The sequence below is a fragment of the Sitodiplosis mosellana genome, unplaced genomic scaffold (assembly GCF_009176505.1).
Source record: "Sitodiplosis mosellana isolate CC-2019 unplaced genomic scaffold, AAFC_SMos_1.0 Smas_scaffold_2, whole genome shotgun sequence".
In the NCBI taxonomy this organism is placed as follows: domain Eukaryota; kingdom Metazoa; phylum Arthropoda; class Insecta; order Diptera; family Cecidomyiidae; genus Sitodiplosis; species Sitodiplosis mosellana.
In genome coordinates this window covers 2,752,890-2,774,658 of record NW_022595245.1, presented here as the reverse complement: position 1 = coordinate 2,774,658, position 21,769 = coordinate 2,752,890, and the positions used below count along the sequence as shown (strand labels likewise).

At 38.3% G+C, this 21,769-nt stretch overlaps 1 protein-coding gene across 2 annotated transcripts in view; it reads right to left on the bottom strand.

Moving 5' to 3' along the window:
- Positions 1–20,973, bottom strand: part of LOC129565270 (potassium voltage-gated channel protein Shaw-like) — a 41,914-nt gene extending 20,941 nt beyond the window's left edge. Inside the window, exons 1-2 of one of the 2 annotated variants that reach the window (XM_055439937.1) lie at positions 20,748–20,973; positions 16,508–17,043 (exon numbers count right to left, since the gene is read on the bottom strand). The gene's annotated coding sequence lies outside the window, so the exon portion shown is untranslated. Of the gene's footprint in view, positions 1–16,507; positions 17,044–20,419; positions 20,686–20,747 lie in introns of those variants that run through there. The other variant, XM_055439938.1, reaches the window with a different exon arrangement.
- Positions 20,974–21,769: the final 796 nt, after the last annotated feature.

Here is a 21,769-nt window from a genome sequence, read left to right as displayed (position 1 = left end):
ATGGTGGTGGTAGTGTGATGGTGATGCGCTTGGCGAACCGAAAACATAAACAAAACGAGAAAAAAAATCCATTTGATTCCATCAAACTGGAAAGCATCAACAACAGTAAACGAGTCTTGAACACACATACACATTTATTGGGATTAGAATGTATCTTGCACGCATCCGGTCCCTTTGCCACATCCCGTTCTCCCTTTTTCTATCTAACTCTCATCCTTCCCCTGCATTTGTCTATTTCTCTCTTTGTTTTGTGACAGCCCATTTCAAATAAGAAATAACTTTAAATGCAATGCCATGCTGACATTGATCTATAACGATTGTTTGTCGTCGTCTCCCTTTTTTTCGTCGGAGAAGTTTGGTCTTTTTTCCACTTCCACTCGTAAAACAAACCAACCCAAACTGAATTACTTGATGCGGTGGATGAAAAAGTTTTTGCCAACCTTAATTACGTTAAAAGAATGCGCAATTTGTGTAACAACAAAAAAAACGACGCGAGAGAGAGTGAGAGAAAAAGGGAAAAAAACTTCGAAAACAAAGCGAAAATGTCTTGAATCACAAGTAAAAGCATGCCACCAATTATTATTCATGGTGCAGATTGATGGGTATAAATGAAACCAGAGCAGCACACCTTAACCAATGCTATATTCGACTGCGTTACACATACATCATTTGACAGATCACCATTTCACTCGTACACTGTACCGACTCTGTATCAATCATTTCGACGAGAGCAAGGAAATTGAGTGCCAGAGTGGATGACTGAGTGTGTACTGTGTACCGAAAAATACAGGTGCCAAATCGCTCAATCGTTCACGCACAACAGCCATGGAATTAACTACGGTAATAAAAATGCTCGAGTAAAGTGAACCGAATGAAATGGAGTGAACAACAACAACAACAACCGACCGATTTTATGGAAGACTCTTTTATAGAAAAATGGAAAATAAATATTTTATGTGCTTTTTATTGGTTTCTGTTCAATTCAGGTTTTTATGAAGATCGACAGCAACGTAATGTATATCTAGTGAGAACACTGTTTTGAAACAACCCTCATAAAAAAAATTATCGAATCCTTCGCATACACACCATGATTACAAACAGCCAAATGTGTACTGGAAGCGCTTCGACAACCGAAAATACCAACCAATCGTGTTATCATCTTTTTGATGAAATGAAATTGCACGAAAATGGCAACAAACAACATATCATCCGTTCGTTCCGTTTTCTCGAGTAAAGCGAAAAAAAAGAACAACATTCCATAAATTATATGTTGGAAACGTTCGCTTATTTTCATCGCTATCCGTCGATCTAGGATTTTGTTTGAACATTATCCTTAATTTATTCGATTTATTTATCTATTATTTTATATTAAGTATCATTATCGTAACGTATATTTACTCCGGGACGCGTTTGCTATTCGTCGTGTTGTGTGTAGTAGAAAAATGAAATGCATGCTTATTGAGTGAGAGAGATCGGAGTGGGTAGATGAGCGTGCTTTTCGACCTCAATCATACAAATTGTTCATCTGGTTTCGTTCACATTTTTCGGTTCACATTTTTACTTCCTTTTTTTTGTCTGTCGTTGTTGTTTTTGTTCACCGTCACTGTTATTGTTTGGAAGTTCTTTAAAGCAAAAATAAAAAATTAATATCAACGATGCAGTGAAGTTACTCTCTCCCCTATGACATAAGCAACTTCTAAACCACATTTTGATCCGCTTTCATGGGTGCTTGAGTCATGCACATATTCTTACTTCGCACATATTACAAACGGTTGCTGTTGTTGTTGTCGTAGGATGAAAACAGGAAACAATTACTCATCTTTGCCCCTGTACACAATATCGTCGTTGTCGTTATATAGTCTTCGTTGTGTTTGGTATTTGTTTACAATGTATACATGCGAATATTTATTTTTCGTTAAACATCTTTTGCTTTGTTTTCCTTTTTCGCTCAGTAAAAGCAGCAACAGAACCAGAAGCGGCAGCAGCTTTCAGATCTTTGCTTGTCACTTTGTTCGCAGCCCGGCACTTTGGTGCTGTTGAAAGGATGAGCAGCACTTAGCCAATGCTAAAGTGTGCTTTCTTTATGTGTTTTCAACTTAAGCTTTGAAAATGTAGATTCGCCTCGACTCTGAAGTGCTCTCAAAAAAATCACTCAGCGCATCTGCATCGTTATTTCCTCTTCTTCTTTTTTGCCACTGTTCGCCCTTTTGCATTTCGATGTATGTTGCCCGACCGCAGTGCTAAGCGAATACCAAGAGATAGACAAGCGGATTGCAAAAGAGACACCGAGAGCTTAGCGTATCGACAGAAAACGATAGCTTCCCCCGTTAAATTGAGATAAAATTCTAGTGATGATGCAAAAATAACGGAACATTAGACGGAATTATACTACTACTCCAACACAAATAGTGTGAGTATCGAACGCATCGTTTTGTGTTGATATTGTCGTTGTCCGGATAAATGAGTGCTGCTCCAGAACGGTATATTTAACTTGACACAACAATGTATCGAACAAAATGAGCTTAGTACACAATAGACAAGCCATGGGAGAGATTGTAGTGTCAACGAATAATAAGTATGACAATCTTTAGCGCGTGGCAACGGTATAGCGCGTTATGTTTTCTTCTATGTGTTCAAGTGAAAGACAACGAAACGTAAAATAATGATATAGTGTTACAACAAGTTAAGCGCGTGTGTGTACGTAATAGAAAAAAAGACAAGAGAGTCATGTGACTAAGATTTTTGTATGTACACGTACACTGTACATACTTGAGCGCATCGAGCTTGTTGTTTCATCACTCGAATCGCAACAGACACATTAAACAACGCTTTTAATCTCGTCAAGATTTCACTCCTTTCGTCAACCTAGGGAAATGCATGTTCTATGCTCATTTTCTTAGAAAACTATACAGTGATTTGATGTGTGTTTTATATGCAACAACAACGGCAAAGATCCCGTTTTAAACACGTTTCGAGTCAAGGAAACCCAAGTCAATGCTTTTCTGGCTCACTTGACGCCGAATGTGATAAGTAGTGTGAATGTCGTGGCCATCGTTTGATCGTATTCATCATCATCATCAACGGAACCCATTGTCGTTTCCATTGTCATAACTATTTTCGAAATGAAAATGATGATTACGTTTATTAGAGCGTCAGTTGACTAGATCAAGGTTTAACGCAAAAACGCCATAGGAAACGGCAGGGTTGAATTGAATGATTTTCGAGTGAGCTAAGAGTTGATTAAGTCGTCCTCGTCATCTTTATCGACGTCGTCGTCATCATCATCATTGGGAGGAGTCAAGAGTTTCTGGTATTTTCGTGCAACATTTGTGTGCGCCGTGTGCTTGGGATAACATTCAATTAGATATGTGTTTACGTGTGTGCCAAAAGGCACGCACAGTACATAAGAGCCAATGCAAAAGTCAATTGATGCGCATAAGTAGCACCACCTCTAATGATTACGGAGAGTTACCATAAGTCGTATGCAATTGATGTTGAGAAAAAGAAGAAGAAGAAGTAGACATTTTATTCATTTACACGGCAATAATGGCAATCAGTAGAGATGGTGCTCATATGCCGATCATATCACTGTTACAACCCTTCAGTGTGTGCTATATGTACATGCAGACGTAGAGTGATCAACTTGATAAAGCCGAAATGTGAACAAGGAATCGAAATAAGAACGTACAAATTGTCGAATGTGCAGTTCGCATGAAATTCGACAGAGATATAGCTGAGGTGACAATCGGATGTAATCCCATTTTGGATGGTGTGTGTGTGTGTATTGTGCTCATGCCGAAATTAATATGTAATAAAATTGGGGAAACTTCGACATAGCGCGTGAGATTATATTCCCGTACGAAAGTAGCGCTTTTATCGGCAACAACCAAAAACCCATGTAACCCTTCATTATATCAACTTAACCGTGCTTCTTGTCTTGTGCACGTTTGCCAGCTTTTACCGAATTGAATTGTTTATGTTTTCGCATGAGCAGCCAAACTACCGGGTTTTAATATTTAACAGCATTTAATAATAATCTCTGGTGATTTTCCAATGAAAATAACACCGCACTGGTTACGGATTGCGCATTGTGTATGTGTGTTCTGTTCATCACAATCACAAAACACTCTGTCCAGAATGACAATGGCTGGCTTTTCATTTTAACTCGTTTGTTCATATTTAATACGGTTGCGGTTATTTCGCATAAGTTGTTTCGTTTTAAAACAAAAGTTTATTGGGTTGCCTGCACATCAATTTTTTTTTCATTCAAAATTAAATCACGTCAAAAAAGGGGACCGCTTAAGTCCAATGAGAGGAAAAAGGGGAAAAACTGGTTTTCCTCCCTGAAAATCCCATTTAATGCATTCACATTCCTGATTTGTTTTGGAGCCAACCTCTTTCGTTTGACCATTATGCCACAATCCAGCCATTCTCTGGCATCTGCTCTAAGTTTTAATCAGAAAAGCGGCAAGATTAAATTATACTCATTCACACACAGAGAGAAAGACACATTCACATTGTCCTGTTTACATAGGTTGCGTGCAAGACCGTAGATTTTGAAATCAGTATGTCAAACTGATGGCAATGACGTAACTTTTTGTATGATATGTGCTTCAAATTCTACCATTCTCTTGTTCTCTGTCTTTTGCTCTCTTTCTCTTTTTCGCTCTATCTCACTTTCTCTCCCACCTGCCGACGAAGAAAGAGCCTCAGCTGTGTGGAGCAATGTTTATGGTCTGTGAGATACATTGTAAATAGTATCATGTGAGCAGAGCAAGAGTCAAGCATTAAATGAAAATTAGTCCGTATTTTATTTTGCAACATCAAAGTTGAATATGAGTGTGTGTACGTGTCGTTGGTGCAAAAACAGTAAAATATAACGAATGAAATGGCGCAATCAGCCTAATATTTATGCATAATTTTCGACGAATTTCCCGTCGTTGATGCGGTTTTGTATATGGTGGGATTCGCTTAACTTTACTAACTTACTAGCGCTGACACCGCAACAGTAGCAGCGTACACACCGCATACACACCGATACCAAGCGAGCGAGCGAACGAGAGTGGCAGAGAGAGAGAGAGAGAGAGAGAGAGAGAGAGAGAGAGAGAGAGAGAAAGACACACATATGATGTGGAATTTATGCATCATTTTACCTAGATGTACTGTGTTATGAGGAGCGCCTGTTTTGAAGAGCTCAAACTTCTGCGAACTATTGATAATTTTGCTGTCATTTCATTTCCCTTCATTTCCTTGTTATGTAAATTTACTTGTAATTTGCTGGATTTTATGGCAACCATCATATATAGGCTGTAGATGATTATTTTTTTTCTTTCTCTCCACTGAATTTATCATACATGCATTTGTTTCAGCTCTATGTACGCGCGCTATGCGACTTTTGCCATCCAATTTGAAATGGCTGTTATTCATTAAACCTCAGTTGGGAAATGCAATAGCAATTTCGTTGAACCTCGCTCAAGTGCGAGTGAGAGAGAGAGAGTAAGAGAAAAAATATGTGACGAAGACGACATCACCGCCATTTGATTTCATTTAATTTCAATGGTTGGAATATGTTATATGTACTATATTTTATTGACAAGCCAAGAATCACGCCTTTCTTTCATTGTATGTCTTGAGGTGTTTTCATTTGGCTTTTTAACGGCGATAATTGCCTGTTATGAACATTCACTGCGACGAAAAGTTTTTATCACGTGAGCACGCTATTACAATTCCATATTATATATTATGTGGTGTATAAAATCCGATATTTCCTCGGCGCAGAATAAAAAAAGTATACAAACAAGAGTTGTCCATCATGTTTATGGTGGTGGCGTTGTTTGCCATACAGAAAATATATATTATATGCTTGTTCATAATGAAATCATAAAGTTACGAAAACTCAATGAACTTTTCTGAAGCTAATTTAATCACTGCCGAGTTTTACATTCATCCACTCACACCCGAGTACGCTCGCGGGTTACGTTGGATTTGTGAGCGAGCGAGCTAGCTAGCGAGCGACTACGGATTCAAGTCGAATGGAACACATCGTTTTATTGACGCTAGCGGAAATGAGCCCATACATGGATGGTAGTGTTTCATGTGAAACTAGAAACACTTCACATCCATACATATATCCCACGTGTTTAGCAATTTTTTCTCAACTTTCAATTAGATTAAATGAAACAACCTTTTGGATACAGAAAAGAAAAGTGAATGAAATTTTCCAATCTAAAGAGAGCGCACATGTGTATGGGTGAGTGTGAGTGAGTGTGAATGTTTCAGCGTACTCTCGCAGAGCACTCACTTACTGTGCATGTGTTCGAGAAGGAGTGGAAAAACTTTTTGGACTATGTTGAATCAAAAGTGCCAAAGTTTTGATCGTAATACGGAGGCCACTTCTAAACTGTCGTAAAGTTTCTCGCCTATCTCGTAAATTGATTGTTCAATTCATTTGAGAAGCATTAAGCTCTTGACCGTAATGAGTCGATTGAGTGATGTGATTTCTTGATCGATTTTCATTATATTTATTTCGATAAAAGCTCAGCAATTTTCCAATGCTCGGTCCAATGTAACACCATCAGCAATGTCGCACCGGCTTTGATACATTTAACAGCACGACAATAACAATTAGCTTTAATAAATATGTTCCGTATTTAAGTGGACTGAATGACTACAGTGACTCGCTGTTGATGTGTGTTTATGTGTGTGCTAGTGTGTGTACATATATACTCCAAAAATAACACTAAACTGTTACTGTGTGTCTCTCTATTTAACGGGCATTTATCATGAGCTATTGAGTAAATATGTTAACTCCATTTCAAACACAGTTCGCTCATTCGATGCAAGCACTCTCTTTTTCATACGTATCCGTTTTTCCGTTTACCATATTATGATCACAGACCTGTTAATCCGCACAACTGACATCTGATGAGATTTCAAGTGCATAGGCGAGAGAAAAAACAACAACAACAAATTAATGGATTTTCATAGCCATTAAAGCGGGATGTGAATAAATTTCATTGCATTTGCATTATATGACTATACTGAATTTTAATAATATGCTTCTCTGTTTATGAAGTTGAATTGCATGGATTTCGTGCGAAAATGTGTGTGTGTGTGAGTGTGAGTGTGTGTATTTAATTTTATGTGATGCTGGGTAGATAGGGATGATGGCAGATCAGCTTATATAAGCGCAATCAAGTACACGGCCCCATCATCAGCAAAGCCATTCAATATGCAAACCATTTGCCTAATGATGTGTGAGAGATACAAACATGCCACGATGCCTGATTTATATATTCGGCCAAATGAACACTATTCACTCGCGTTGCTCGCGTAGTTCAATAGTGACGGAAATAGACTGGATGAACATTGAACACAGTCATTTGTTATCTACGGCAATTAGAATTGTAACCAGTTCGAGCTGCCAAATGCATTGAAAATACTTGCAATAAATGAGATGGAGGAAAAAAATATACACACAGTGTATATACCTCGCATATATGATAAAAACATGAATACATTTTGTAATGATCGAACGTTTTTCCTTTTACGACCGCCCGGATACGAAGACATTCGCCATGAGTCGATCTGATTTATTGACGGTTCATAATTTTTTTTCCACTTCCTCGCTCGCATTCGGTCGTGATAAATGAATTTCGGAAAGAACAAATGTAATATCAACTCACGCTTGAATCGCACTTCGAATCGTCCCATTCGATATCCGGACTAACAGTGACAGTGTGATGGAAAAACGTTTAACTTTTACATTGCTCGCTCGTGCGCTCTCTCTCTGTGTGTGTGTGTGTTGTGTCAACACAAAAAACTAGATTCTCTTCGTTGCAACGAATAAAATTGAATCAGTGTGAAAAATCGGTTGAAAAAGCTCATTAAAACTATTCAACGAACAAATAAGCAAAACTTCTATTTGGTTTTGCATCAATGAAATCGGTTCAACAACTTTATATTCCCATTCAATAACCGTTTTCAATGCGAATAAGCGTAGCAAAAACTATGCAGCGCAAAAAAGCAGCATCAGCACCAGCAGTAACACTCTATTGAGATATACGAACTCAATTTAAAGTCGAAAACCGGTAGTTGTTAAAGTGTTTTGTGTACTTTGGTTAAGAATACGACGACGACGAAGAAAAATACAAGTTTGTTTTCGTGTATTTCCACCACCATCACCCCAGAGAGAGTGAAACAGAGACTCGATGTTCGACGCTTTAAAAAGTTATTGGCAAGTTGCGAATCGGCGAACTACCTATGTGACAAATTGGAATCTCCCGAAAAAAAGTAGAAGAGAAGAGAAAACTGTTGAGCGCAAACACGACAAAAAATATGAGGAAAATTACATTTTCCTGATGTTATCAACGTAAAATTTAATTTCGTGTACGAGATTAAAATGGTGCAGTTGAGAATTAAACTGAATGCATATGACTGTTTCATATATGACACGATTTTTTGGATGCGGCCTCTCACACAAATTAGTGTTGGTATGGGATAAAACACGAAATCTTTTGGATTAAACGTTGCCACTTTGAAATATTGCTCGAATGAGCGTGTGCGGTCGCGCGTTTATTCGCTAGAAGTGTCGACATTTTAATCAATTTGTAGCTTCGGGGTGTGCCTACTGGCTGACGGTTGTCAAGCCGCATATGATTACACAAGCGTCAAAAATGTGTCGCAAAGAAATAGTTATCCCGTTTGTTTTTTTCTCTTCAATTCAGCGCTTTGGTCTCCAGCCGAAAAGACCTATAATTCAAGAAACAAAGAGGTTAAACACACGCATCCGTGTGTATTTTCCGTCTGTCACTTCATTACCGTTTAATGGGATTAATTTTCTTTGTTGTCCCAAAAATGTTGACCAAAAATGACACTGTATCTCACTCGGCCATACGTGGCGTATGTCATCCGCACAACAATTCATTATGCCGTGACATCGCCGTTGGATATTAATAATTTAGAATAAACAACAATAACAATAATAATAATAATAAGCTAGGTAAACCTCAATAACATCAATAAATGCCGGTTGGTTGGCTAACATATTTTCGTTAAAATATAGATAAATAGATGAATGGTTATTATTTATATGAATGCCATTAATCGGATTCAATCCATATATATTCTCGCATTAGAATGGAGGCAGAATGGGAATAGTGTAAGAAAATGGACCGAATTATGTTTCATCGGCAACAACAGCGACAACCACACACAGCTTATTGCCTCAATTTAATTGAATTTACAATCGATAGTTTTCCGAAAATTCCACTTTAGTCTAATGATAACATAGGTAATGGGCGTTCTCCACACGTAATAATATACACGGTGATGGAACGGGTAGTAATAGTAAAGTGTGTCATGAATAATTATTGTGGCTTTCAAAACTCCAACTGAATAATTGTGGTACAATGAAGTTGCGTATTTGCCAGCGGGTTATTTGATTGCTTATTTAGTGCTATTAACCATATACACACACAGTACACACACACACACACACACACACACACATGTGCACACTGTAGATAATTTTCTATTTCTGTTTAGAAAACTTTGTATTTTAATCCAGTTTACACCTTCAATGTTTTCGACATTCTAATCATATTTTACGGTGATGGTGATGGTTTCGCCGTGAGTTCCCATTTCACTGTGTGAACGCAACTTTCCGAATGTATTTATATACTCATACGACTCGTAAGGTACGAGAGTAGATTTGTTTTCACGCAATCACTAAATATACCCATAAACATATCCCCATTCACACACTAAAGAGAGATAGCTAGGGAGAGGGAAAGAAAGCGCGCGATCGAGCATTGTACACCCTCATCACCATAGTATGTGTATGTGGTGAATGCACGGAACGATGTACTTTTTTTCTGCGTTCATTTTTCAAGCAACAGAAATGAACGCGCCAACGTTTATTCAACCGAACGTAATTTATCAAATAACAAATGGAATAGAAGATACAATGGTATCGAGTCAGCGGAAAATACACACTGAGTGAATGAGGCAACAAAAAAAAAACAACGACGACAACAACGACTACGACGTAGAAAAATGAATAAATTTTGCAGTGCATGCACAACGAAGCAATCGACACCGTTTGCAAGCAGTGTTTGACTTGAATAAAGCTGATAAAAGCACGGCTATTAGTAAACAAGTGAGTTTTCCAACTTCAGTTGGTGTACCTTATAATGTGAACGCACTCACTCTCTCACATCCACACTGATTTCAAGTTAAACAAAATGCGCCACATCCAGCCGTGCCTTTTTTTCGTTAGTTCCCTAGTGGCTCTTGCTGTTGCCATATTCACACCGCTTCTCGCATTGATCACATCTATGTATGACACAAACTCTAGGAGTTGCTAGCGCAATTGAAACAACTGACTTTGGGACATGTATAAAATAATACACACAGAGAGAGGTAGATATATATTGAAATCGGTTGTGAGTAAAGGTTGCAGAGAGACAAAGTAAGAGAGACGGAGTGAATGTGAGATAGAGAGAGAATACAAAGTGCAGCGTACACATTTTACGAAATCTAATAAATTATTCACATCGAAGAAAATAAAGTTATAGAGATGAGACATACGCGATTCACTACCACCATCTACCAGCACCATTAACGCTGCCACCACTCACATGCATTGAATGAAAGACGAGCGCGCAGCTCGCGTACATACTCAAAGTATTAGCATTCGGCTTATAATTTATACATGCAGCCACTGCTGTTGTTATAATGACGACGGAAAATAAGAGAGCGCAGAAAATAAAAACAACGAAGCAACAAACATACAAACAACGAATAAAATACATGTGGCGATGGAAGAAGACGATGTGGCGAAAAACGAATAACTCCAAAATTACACACTACGGCAGAACATCAAATGAAAAATTCAATGCTTCATTCCAGTTGGCAGTTTGTGCGCGCGTATCGAAAGCTCATGTCATGAATTATATGAAAAGTGCAGTATGGCGGACAAGATGATGGTCAATTCGGTTTGGCTTTCTCTCTTACTCATGTGTTTTTTTTTCGTTTCAATATTTTTCGTGTTTGCGAGAGATCTCATGAATTTAATGCCATCAACTTTTAATCTGATGCCAATGTGCCAATGGGATAGTCTCCAGATGCTTTGGAGGCATTTGAGTGCGTGCCAACATTCGCTGTTCCTTCTCGTACGATTCATTGAAAATGTTCTCTCTTTCTCTTCGGTGCGCTCTCGAGCGAACCTACATTATCGCCGTTCGTGCCTGCCACTATTCTCACATCGAGGCGTGAAAGGCCTCGAATTGATAATCTAAATGACAAAGCACACATAAAGGCGTTGTTTGTATCAACAATCGATATCTCGCACTCGGGTCTCACGCGCTACGCTCGCTCACATACAAACACACACACACGCCACTCAATGCACACGCGGAGATAATATGCAAACAGCATATTAAACATACACTTTTTTGGTCACATTACGTGTTCTGTATTTATTTATGACAGTTCAGCCAAATGCGAGGTGTGCTTGCACAGCGCTTTCGAAACGGATAGAAAGCGTTACTGTAAGAGTAGCCATTTGGAGTTTCACTAGTGAAAATTGGCGACGTGTCATCAATACGATGACCAAGTTTCATTCATGGTTGCGATTTCTCTCCCGAGAGCTGTGCTGCCTCAAATCAGAACGGAAAAAACCGTATGTTCGACATGGCGTTCATTGGTTCTGCTGATGCGAATCGCATGAAAAAGGACAAACAAGCTGGATTTTATCAAACAAAGCTAAGCAAAACCAAACAATTTAAGCCATTCGCCTACACAACACACAGCGATAGGGTTGGCAGATAACAATCTGATTAAAATCACCCCTGTTTTTCAATCCTTGCACTCATTTGCTGATCACGCTCATTCTTCCATGAATCACTCGACGATGACGACAACAACAAATCGTGACGAAAAAACCAGAACCATACACACACACACACATAGAGAGATAGGAAAACTCGTGACCGTTCCATTTGGATGTTTAATTATTCACTTAAAAACACCAGGATTAAATTGTATTTTCAATTTGGTTGCTGTTGTTGCCATTTGCCCTCATTCCTTTTGAATTTTTTATTATTATTACGATTTAGATAAAATGCGATTTTTTTTCTTTTCTCTTTTTCTTCTGGCCTGAGCGTTTGTTATATCGGCTTTCGTCTCGTCTGGTATTCATTTTCACCATTTTTCAACCCGGATGATGCAAAATGTGGCACAGAGCAAAATTATTATGGAACATAAATGCGCCGTAATATTCGCACAAAGTTTTGCCAGCCAAAAAAAAGTTAAATAAAAGACGAAAGTACGGATTCCTATTCGACGCCGTCTTTTTTCTCTGCGTGAGAGTGTATGGACAAGAAAGAATGCTTTCGCTGTAAATTCAAACACAGAGAGAAAAACACACTGTGTGAAAGAGAAAGAAAAAGAGCGAGAAAATGCCGCCTGCGTCTCATTTTCATTTACACTTACATTTACATTATCTTTTGTACACAGTATGGTTTTAAATGGTGGCCAGAACGAAAATATGCTGTTACAAAGTAAATAAATTGGCTTTAGCATCATGAGAGTACTCGGTTGCGTTCAATTTTTGTGTTCCTCCCGCACTTAGTTCATTTTCTCTCTCTCTCTCTCTCTCTCTCTCTCTCTCTCTCTCTCTCTCTCTCTCTCTCTCTTCCACTCAATTTCTCATTCTATCTTCCCCCGTCGGCCCTTTTCTCTGTTATAATTCATCTCATTATAAAGTTCCAGCTGTCCGATTCCACAATTTTCGCACTCGCCACGAATGCGCTTCGACAATTGAGCGTCCGGTTTCAGACGGAAGAGTACAACGTTTTTAAAAATGTAAACTAGCTTAATTGTTTCGTTATAAATTCAAAAAATGTGGATAATTTTTCGTTAAGCATTCATGTTGGACAACCTGAATTACTTCTTCGTCTCGGTGATCTGATGCGCCGAAAAGTTTTGGCGCCTCTCTTTGAAACTTCTCTCTTTCTGTTCTGTGTTTGAATCACATTTTAAAATTGCTTTGTATTTCACCATTAAAAGCATTTCGCTCCGGTTTTGTTTTGTTTTTCGGGTGCAATTTTCTTGTAATTTTCACATTTCAGGCCGTGAGTACCGATTGTGTCGCTTTGTGTGTATAATTGGGCGTGTGTGTGCGTGCGCGCGCTTCTGTTGTTTAATGTGGCCGTAGCCGTTGCTGTTGCTTTGTCAGGCGAAGAGAATGTGTAGAATATTTCTACGTTGTTTTGGTTGTTTCCTTTTCGTCGCACGGATTTACCCATGGAAATAATTACAATTGCATGCGAAAAATACTCTCGAAATGTTTGCGTTATTATTAATGCGTTTATTTGTATTTTTCTTGACAAGGCACAACAACAACAACAACAGCACCAGCAATAACACAGGTAAAACCATTCATTTACATTCATTTACACGTACAGCTTTTTATCCCCCTGGGCTATTGTTATTATTGCCATTCTGCCATTCAGTTAAAGTCGAAGGGCATGCTGAATATACGTATAAATATTCCCTCTTTTCATTTCACTTCATTTCATTTGTCGTTCGACGTTTTCGCTTGTCGACCTCTTAAACTGGGATTTCGTATACACACGACGACCAATTTAATTTAAAACAAACACATCAATTCTCAATTTGATGTAAATAAGACAAGCAAAGAAGGCGAAAAAAATGGCACCGTGGAAACAGAACGCGGCCTGGTGCTTTTGCAAAACGGTGGTAGTGTGAATGAGGAGAAACAGCTTTGCTGTCGGTGGAGACTGGGAATAAGGGGACGTTATCAGAAACAAAAGCACAAAAACACCCATAATTTCATCGCATACCGCGTCGGGCGTCGCAAAATAGAAATGATGTTTATTTATGTAATTTTCACTGGAAGTGAACGGTGTGGAAAAGAGCTGGCATCCAGTATTTCCGCAGCAAATGCTCTCCTCAGCATAGCTCATACACAGTAGTAACAGTGACAGCAATAGCAAAAGCTGCCGAAAAAGTTTCAACTTCACTGCCGAGTGTGACGGCGCCGAAATTTATATTTTTGTGATTGAATTTATTTTATTTCATTTCAAGCAGAAAATGCATAAAATTCCGCCCCGCACAACGTCAACGTCAACGTCAATGAAAAATGTAACGAATAACTTTGAGCCATATAGCCGAGAGAGTGAGAACCGTATGATATGATTTTGAATATAACGCAACGGAAAAGTCTGCAACTCATAGTATAATTTTATTCATTACATTCATGCACATAGCATACAGAAGCGCACACATACACACACTCAGCCACTCAGCACTTTCATTTCGTTAATCATAATGATTATTGTTATTACTTCGGTTGACTTCGTTCATTCATTCGTTCGTTCGTTCGTTCGTTGGGTCGGTCTCTTTTTTGTAATATATATTTTTATTTCAAAACATTTTTTTCTCTTTCTCTCGACTTGACTGTTCCCGTTCAAGCACGAGCACAACTTTTCCACCAAGAACATTTTCGTGGGTTTTTCTGCCATCACAAGTTATTCGTTTTGAATGCGTCAAAAATATATTCGCATATGTCAAGGCAAGTAGGCAGGCAGGCAGTCAGAGTTGTTGGTTTTTGCGTATGTCTACGTGTGTGCGTATGATATGGTTCAAGTTTTTGTTTTGCTGGTGTCTGTCATGATATTTTGTGCTTTTGCAAGCCCAACTTCCTTGAAGCGATGGAATACAAAAACGCCAATGTGCTATGTCACACCGACGGAAATGGCAGATTTTCGGGGCGAAAAGTTTCCTAAACGAATAGAATATATTTGTAGTTTTTGGTATAGTGTCAATGTTTTTAACTGTAATTTTCAGCCTCCGACGATGCTGTCGTCAACAACGTGGATAACCGCAAGAATGTTGTCCGTGCCTCCTCAGCAACGTAATTTAAGAGTTTTTTTTCATTTAAGAACTGTTCTTAAGTATAGTTGATTTCTTCTTCGTTGCCTTCCACAAATTATTATGGGAGATTGCATTACTCGCGATCTCTTCTTTTTTTAACTTTTGCTATTTTCATTTTTCCAAGAGTTGTTTCAAAGTTTTCTCTTCATTTGAAGTGAATGCCATAAATTCTATATGGAACACCATTATTTGATCAAAATATTGGATTCTTTCTCTCTTTTCTATACTGTGCTTTTGACATTTTGTCGTCAGTTCGCATCAACATTCCATCGTTTGCTTGTCTCTTTTGTGCACCTCCATATTGCGTCCAATGAAACGTGAAAACAAAGACAGTAGGAGAAAGAGACAGACACTTGCTACCATTTCATATTTTTCAGTGTTTATTCATCTGAGAATGGAGAAGAAAAAAAACTAAATCGCACATAAACATGAACAACAGCAACTTGCGCACCGCCTGCGTATATATACAAGGAAAGAGAGAAAAAGTCGTAAAATAAATAACTGACACAGTTCACCTCCACATGAAAAGAATGCGAATGAAGAAAAAAAAGCAGAATAAATATAGTTCATTCATTCGGTGGATATACTAATTTAGGTTATGACAGTCGCACTCACATACACACACAACAGCAGAGAGTTCAACTGTCGCTCATGCACGACCATAAAATCGAAGAAGTAATTTTCCGTCATATAAATTTCTGCTTTTTCGCTCACTTTCAGTGTGTGTTGTTCATTTTTTCCAAAGCGTTTTATCCTCATGTACGCCCACCCGCCCTGTTCGACCGACCGCGAATCCACCCAGGACAACAAACATTTTCGACAGTGTCGAATGCCAATACACAATCGTGTCGATGTTCATATTGATTTGCGATCTCCTTTTTTCGGTCGTCGTCGACAATTCTTTTGTTTCTTTCATTCCAGCTGACTTGGTATTCCGCATGATATTTGGAACAGCATGTGCTCGGGAAAATGTATACGACAGATAACGCGTACAATCACTCACTCTCTCACACTCACGCACTCGAAAGAAACTCTTTATACACACCTCCACGACGACCAGAGTCTTCATTTATTCGCCAGGTTGCCATATATATTGATAAAACAATTCCGAAACAAAAAAATCATAAATTTTCGTCGTTTTTGTCGTCTTTGTGTCGAACGCTTTCTCTGCTGCTCATTTGATGGTGGCACTTGGTCGACACGGTGACATTGTACTGTACACATTGTGTATGAGTACGCTCGACAGTAATTGTGGCAGCCAAGCAACCAACACACGTTGGCTATAAAGACAGATCAGGTCAATATGTACGTTGGCTTTCACGAAAATGTCATGCATGCGAAAACGAAGACAAAAAATAGACATCAACTCTCTGGCTCCCATTCACTCACTACACCACTGCGTTATTCTCTATATGTCTCATCGATAGTTATAATTTATTTAATATGCAATCATTGTCATATAAGCTCTGTACATTTTACCATACCGTACATCAATACTTGGTTTTTTTTCCATGCATATGCGCATACATTGATTTTCAATACATACCATTTGGCCAACTACTTCTGCTACAGCTGTACTATTTGCTCTTTCTCTGCATGCACATGAGTATTAAAAAGGAAGCAGCTTATTTTACGGATTTATTTTCCCGTTTCTCTCTTTCTATCTTCGATTCAAAACTTCACCATCGATTTTTCACAAACACTTTACTCACTCTCCCCACACACACACACACATACACATATTCACAATGTAACATGTACAGATAGAGTTGCTTTTTCACTTTATCACTTTTAACATTCGTCGTATTTCTGGTTGTTAGTTTTCTTTTAGTTGTTATCGATAGTTGTCGTCGTAGTCGTTGAAGTTGTCGGTGTCGTTTCTTCGTTTTGGTTTTCGGTTGCTTCTGTTGTTGTTGTTGCTTTTTTGGTCGATGTTCTTTAGTTTTCAATTCACTTGCTGCACATCTCATCACATAATGTTCTTGTGCTACTTTTATTGCGGTTTATTTTCCGTTACCACTTTGGCAAATTGATTGATCAATTTTATGTATCCGAGTTGTGCATAAATATCAGTTTATGTCTCTAGATGGACAGAGAAACACACACACAGAGAGAGAGAAAGGATGTAAGAGAAATGAAAATCGAGATGAATAAGAAGTGGAAAACCAATTCGATGTGAAAGAGAGTAAATGTGCTTAAGTTGCAACACAAACACATGGAGCGGTGGAAGGGAGAGAATGGAAAACTTTGTATGCCATTTGCTCACTTAGACTTCGTACAAGCGAGCAAGCGAACGTCTCTCTGTGTAAATCATCAGCCAATAAAATGCTATCAAGACCATTCGTTGCAAAATATTAAACGCATTTGGCTTCTTATCCCAATCATAAAACAATCATTCAATGATTTCACAATCAACATTTTTCGCTATATTTTTCCCCCTTCGCTTCTTTCTCCGTGCTTGCTCAATCACACGCTCGTTCGCTCATTCACTCAGTCACTCAAACACTGTCTCGCTCACTCAATCTCTCTCTCTCTCTCTCTCTCTCTCTCTCTCTCTCTCTCTCACTTCGTCGTTAATTCCAATTCGTTTGCTTGCCCATTCTGAAATGGCATCACCGATTTTATGGCTTCTCAGTATGTCGAGATGTGATTTTAAAGTTAAAGTCACTTGTGCATTTAAAACAGAGAGAAAAACTTTTATAACCATTGATTCAATTGATTGTTTTCCAATTTCATTAAAATTTCATTCGGTCTCTCCGCTATTTTAGGCTATGTGAATGCGTGCGTTATACACACAGCTTAGAAGTTGTAAATTATCGACGTCATACTCGCGGAAAATGTGTGAAAACTGAAAAAAAAACAACAATTTTTTCTGTGTTTTTCACTTCAGTTTTCTGTGATATTCGTTTCAATTCTCACATTTTTATGTGTATCGACCAAAACTGAGAGAATTTACAGCGAGCGTACGAGCAAACGAATAAACGAAGGAATGACGGAGTAAACGACTGAATCTGATTGAAAATTGCTTTTTGATTGCACATGAGAGCGCTTTTAATAGCCGGGTAATTAATGGAAGAATAATCAATTTCACTAAATCTTTACACTTGAATGACATTTAATTGTTTTATCCTGTCACGTATACAAAAAAAAATTTAATTTACATTGAAAAACAAACTTTTTTGTTTTTTACTCTCCCCTCTGTCTTCTTTATTTTATGCTGCCCAACGCTGGGGCATTAAGCGTTTTTAATACGTTCGAGAGAATGATGAAGAAGAGACAAAAAACACACGTCAAAGCCGTCACTCGTAAAATGCTTTGTCGGGCATGAATGCGAAAATAAGAATCTCAGCTCCGAGTGGTGGTCGCACACAGATTTTCTTTCATAAAAGATGGAAAAATGAAATCGTCTTTTTTTACTCAACGAATAACTAAATTAAATGTACCCGCGAATGGCCGTAATGGAAAAACTTGCTCGTAAAATTCTATGGATTTTTTTTTTGCTGCTTTCACCGGAGGAAAAAACAGAAAAGCACACACACAGCACATCATCACATTGGAGCAGCAGTGGCCAAAGTAGTCGTTTGAAAATGTGTGTATTAAGAGAACCAATTGGAGGTTGGGCGCTTCTTCTCTCTCTCACATTTTTTTCCCGCATTCGGCTCTACTCTATCATGGAAAATTGCATTGAAAAATTTATTGTCCGAGACTTTGAAAATGTGCTTTCGTCGCGCGTTTAGTCGAAATCGGATATCGTGACTAGAATATAAATCCAGGGCGGTGTGTGTATGTGTGTCGGTTGTCGGTATACCTGAACGGTTTTCCTGTTGTGGTGTCACACATAAAAAATTATGTTCGCGTTGTTAGTGCTCATTGTGCTGAGTCGAGCCAGAGCCATATCGAAGTGCCGCCTTTTAATAGATAATGCGAAAAGTATGTTTTTTTTCCTCAATATCTCACATTCGCTCTGTCTCTCTTTGCTCGTTTGACGAAGCGAAACACGACTCTGCATATCGATTTTGAGTGTGCACGATAGACGGTATATTTTCTCCGTTGTTCCGTGCCTCGAATTGATTCTAATCGACTTATTAAATAAAAATTCTGTCTGTTTAATTGGTTTTTGTGTATGTAAATAAAAATAGTTCGTGACTAGGGGAATATCACGCTCCTGAATCTTGTGAGATATTTGAGATATTTGAAATAAACATCAATTGTATGACATATTTTCGAATATTTCGAATAAATAAATCAGATTTTTGTGGATTTTGGACATATTTGAGATTTTTTGCATTAAATCTAAATAAATACATTTAAATATCATTCATAATCACAAAAATCCACAATATTTCGCCGTATTCACAAATATCCACCATATTTCATACGACAGATTCTTAGAGATAAATTGGATTTTTTTGAAATATTTGAAATAATTTAAGCGTGATATTCCCCTAGGTTCGTGATCGAATTTCCAAATAGGCAGAATGCGTACACACTTCTTTGTTTTTGGTCGAAGTCTCAAACTTTTTGGTCGAAAGGGGTCGTATATATTTTTTGGTTGATGTTTTCAAACGAAACTGGTCGATAGACTAACCGAAATATCAATTTCAATAAATTATTATGTCTATGGAAGAAAATGAGCTTGAATTTGACGGCTCCGCTTCTTTTCCTCGTTCACTTTTATGTTGCAAACAAAAATGAACTTCAAGCTAAACGGTGTGGAAAATGAGAGAGCAGATTTCGGTTGTAATCGCGAAAGCGGCAGCACTCCCGATGAAAAATTCAACTTTGAATAGCGGCATGGCTCTTGTTGAATATTTCACATGAAAAATGTGACAATTTTCAGATGACTTTTTTATGGACGCGTGTGATTGCCACCGCAAGTCAAACAAGCGGAAACAAGTAGGAAAAGAGGAAAATTGCACGACTGTGTTCATGTACAAGCACATGAAAATCAAAGAAGTGAACAATCCATTATGCCGAAAAAAAGCAGTCATCAAAAGTTGTTCTACATTCTCGTAACTCGTATTTATGCTTTGACACTGTTTTTCTTTTGGCATCGAGACCCGAAGAAAGCTTAACTCTGATAATACTTTCGAATCAATCGCATATTCATACGAGAATCGTATGCGTGATGAAGTTTTATGAAAAATGTGTCAACTTGTTTTTTCTTCTTCTGAGAGGCACTGGCGAACGGCAGACGGAAAAAAGCAGCGAAGGAAAAAGTACCGCGAAAAAAACATACATTTTAAAAAGAAAAAGAGAAAATATTCTTCGTGTGTTTTGTTTATTCGAAGCACTTGGCACACTCGTAAGAAACACTCTTTTTTTTACACATTTCACCGATATTATATTTTGCTTGTTCGTTTTTCCAACTTTTTTTACATTCTCCCCATCCAACTTGATTTCTTTACGACTGCTCTTTTATATCAGCGCAAAAATAAAGCGTTTCTTTCTCACTCACTCACTACTTTGTCCCTTCGGTTGCCTTTTGTTAAAATGTAATTTAAATTTTTTTTTCGCTCTCTATGTTAGTCTTTGTCGACAAAGTTTCTCTTCTTTTTTTTGCACCACAATTGTATGTGTGATAAACATCAGCTTGCTTAATGCTTGCAACGTATATTTATGTGGGTAAAAATGGCAAGAGTAACAACAGAAAAAATTATTATCGTATATTAAGAATAAAGGACAAAGTGAGCGAAAAGTTGTTGCTTTTGTGTTGCTACTGAAGAAAAATATATTTTTTGTGTGTCGAGTTTTTGAAGATGGTTTGAAGAACTTTATCGCTTTACTTTCTCTCTGTGTATCTCTCGTTCTCAAGGTAGAGGATTTGATCATTGGCAAAGGAAAATACAGAGAGATTTTTCTCTCTCTACTGTTCGTGTGATCGGGACGAAAAATTCGTTGATGATGAATGAACTGTTCGGCGTTGTGACGATGACTGATATGTATTGTGAAAACTGGTGTCTATGATGAACGGATGCGAAATGCGAGCCGCGAACAAAGCCACACACAGCAATGACGAAGGCAAAATGTTCACTGAACACCAACCACGAACGGGACGAGAAAAGAAAAGAAAAAAAAAACAAACGGCACTCACTCGGTGAGTTCGAAAACTGGAAAATTCGTTGTTCGTCTTTTCGATATTTTTCGCAACTACTCCTTTGCCGTGCGTGCTTTCCACGCGTGTGTATGTGTATGTGCATGTGGATTTCATGCTATACCGTGCTGTGTGCATTTGGCCGCTTGTTTGCTGCTGCTGTTGCCCCACGTTTTCCACTCAAGCTTTGATATAAATCACATGCGCACCAGCAATCAAAACACATGTACAGCTTTTGGATCCGTCTTCCAATGAAATCCATTTTCGGAATGGAAACATGTGTTCGTATGTATTTGTGTGTACTAACGATGTTCCATGATCGTTTGTCATTTGAAAATGCCATGTCAAAAGAAAACACACACACACCGAGCTCCTCTGACTCAGCGCGAGAGTGAATGATTCCTTTGTGAGTTCGCCCTGGATACATGCCGCAATGCTTACGGAATACACAGTGTCGAACGTGTAGATGAAGAAAGAATGTTTTTTTCCCTCTCTCTCTTTCAGTCTTGGCGCGTTCGTTCTGAAAAAAAAAAACGCAGTTGGAAAATATGCGCACGGAGCCGAATCGAAATATTCTCATGGCATAGGTAATGGAGATATGGCATGGTTGTAATGGATAGTGATTGTGGAAAAACAACCGTCGAACAAATGATACACAATGTGCGTATTCTTTCGCTATTGCTATTGCCCCGTATATCTCAACGTACTGCACAT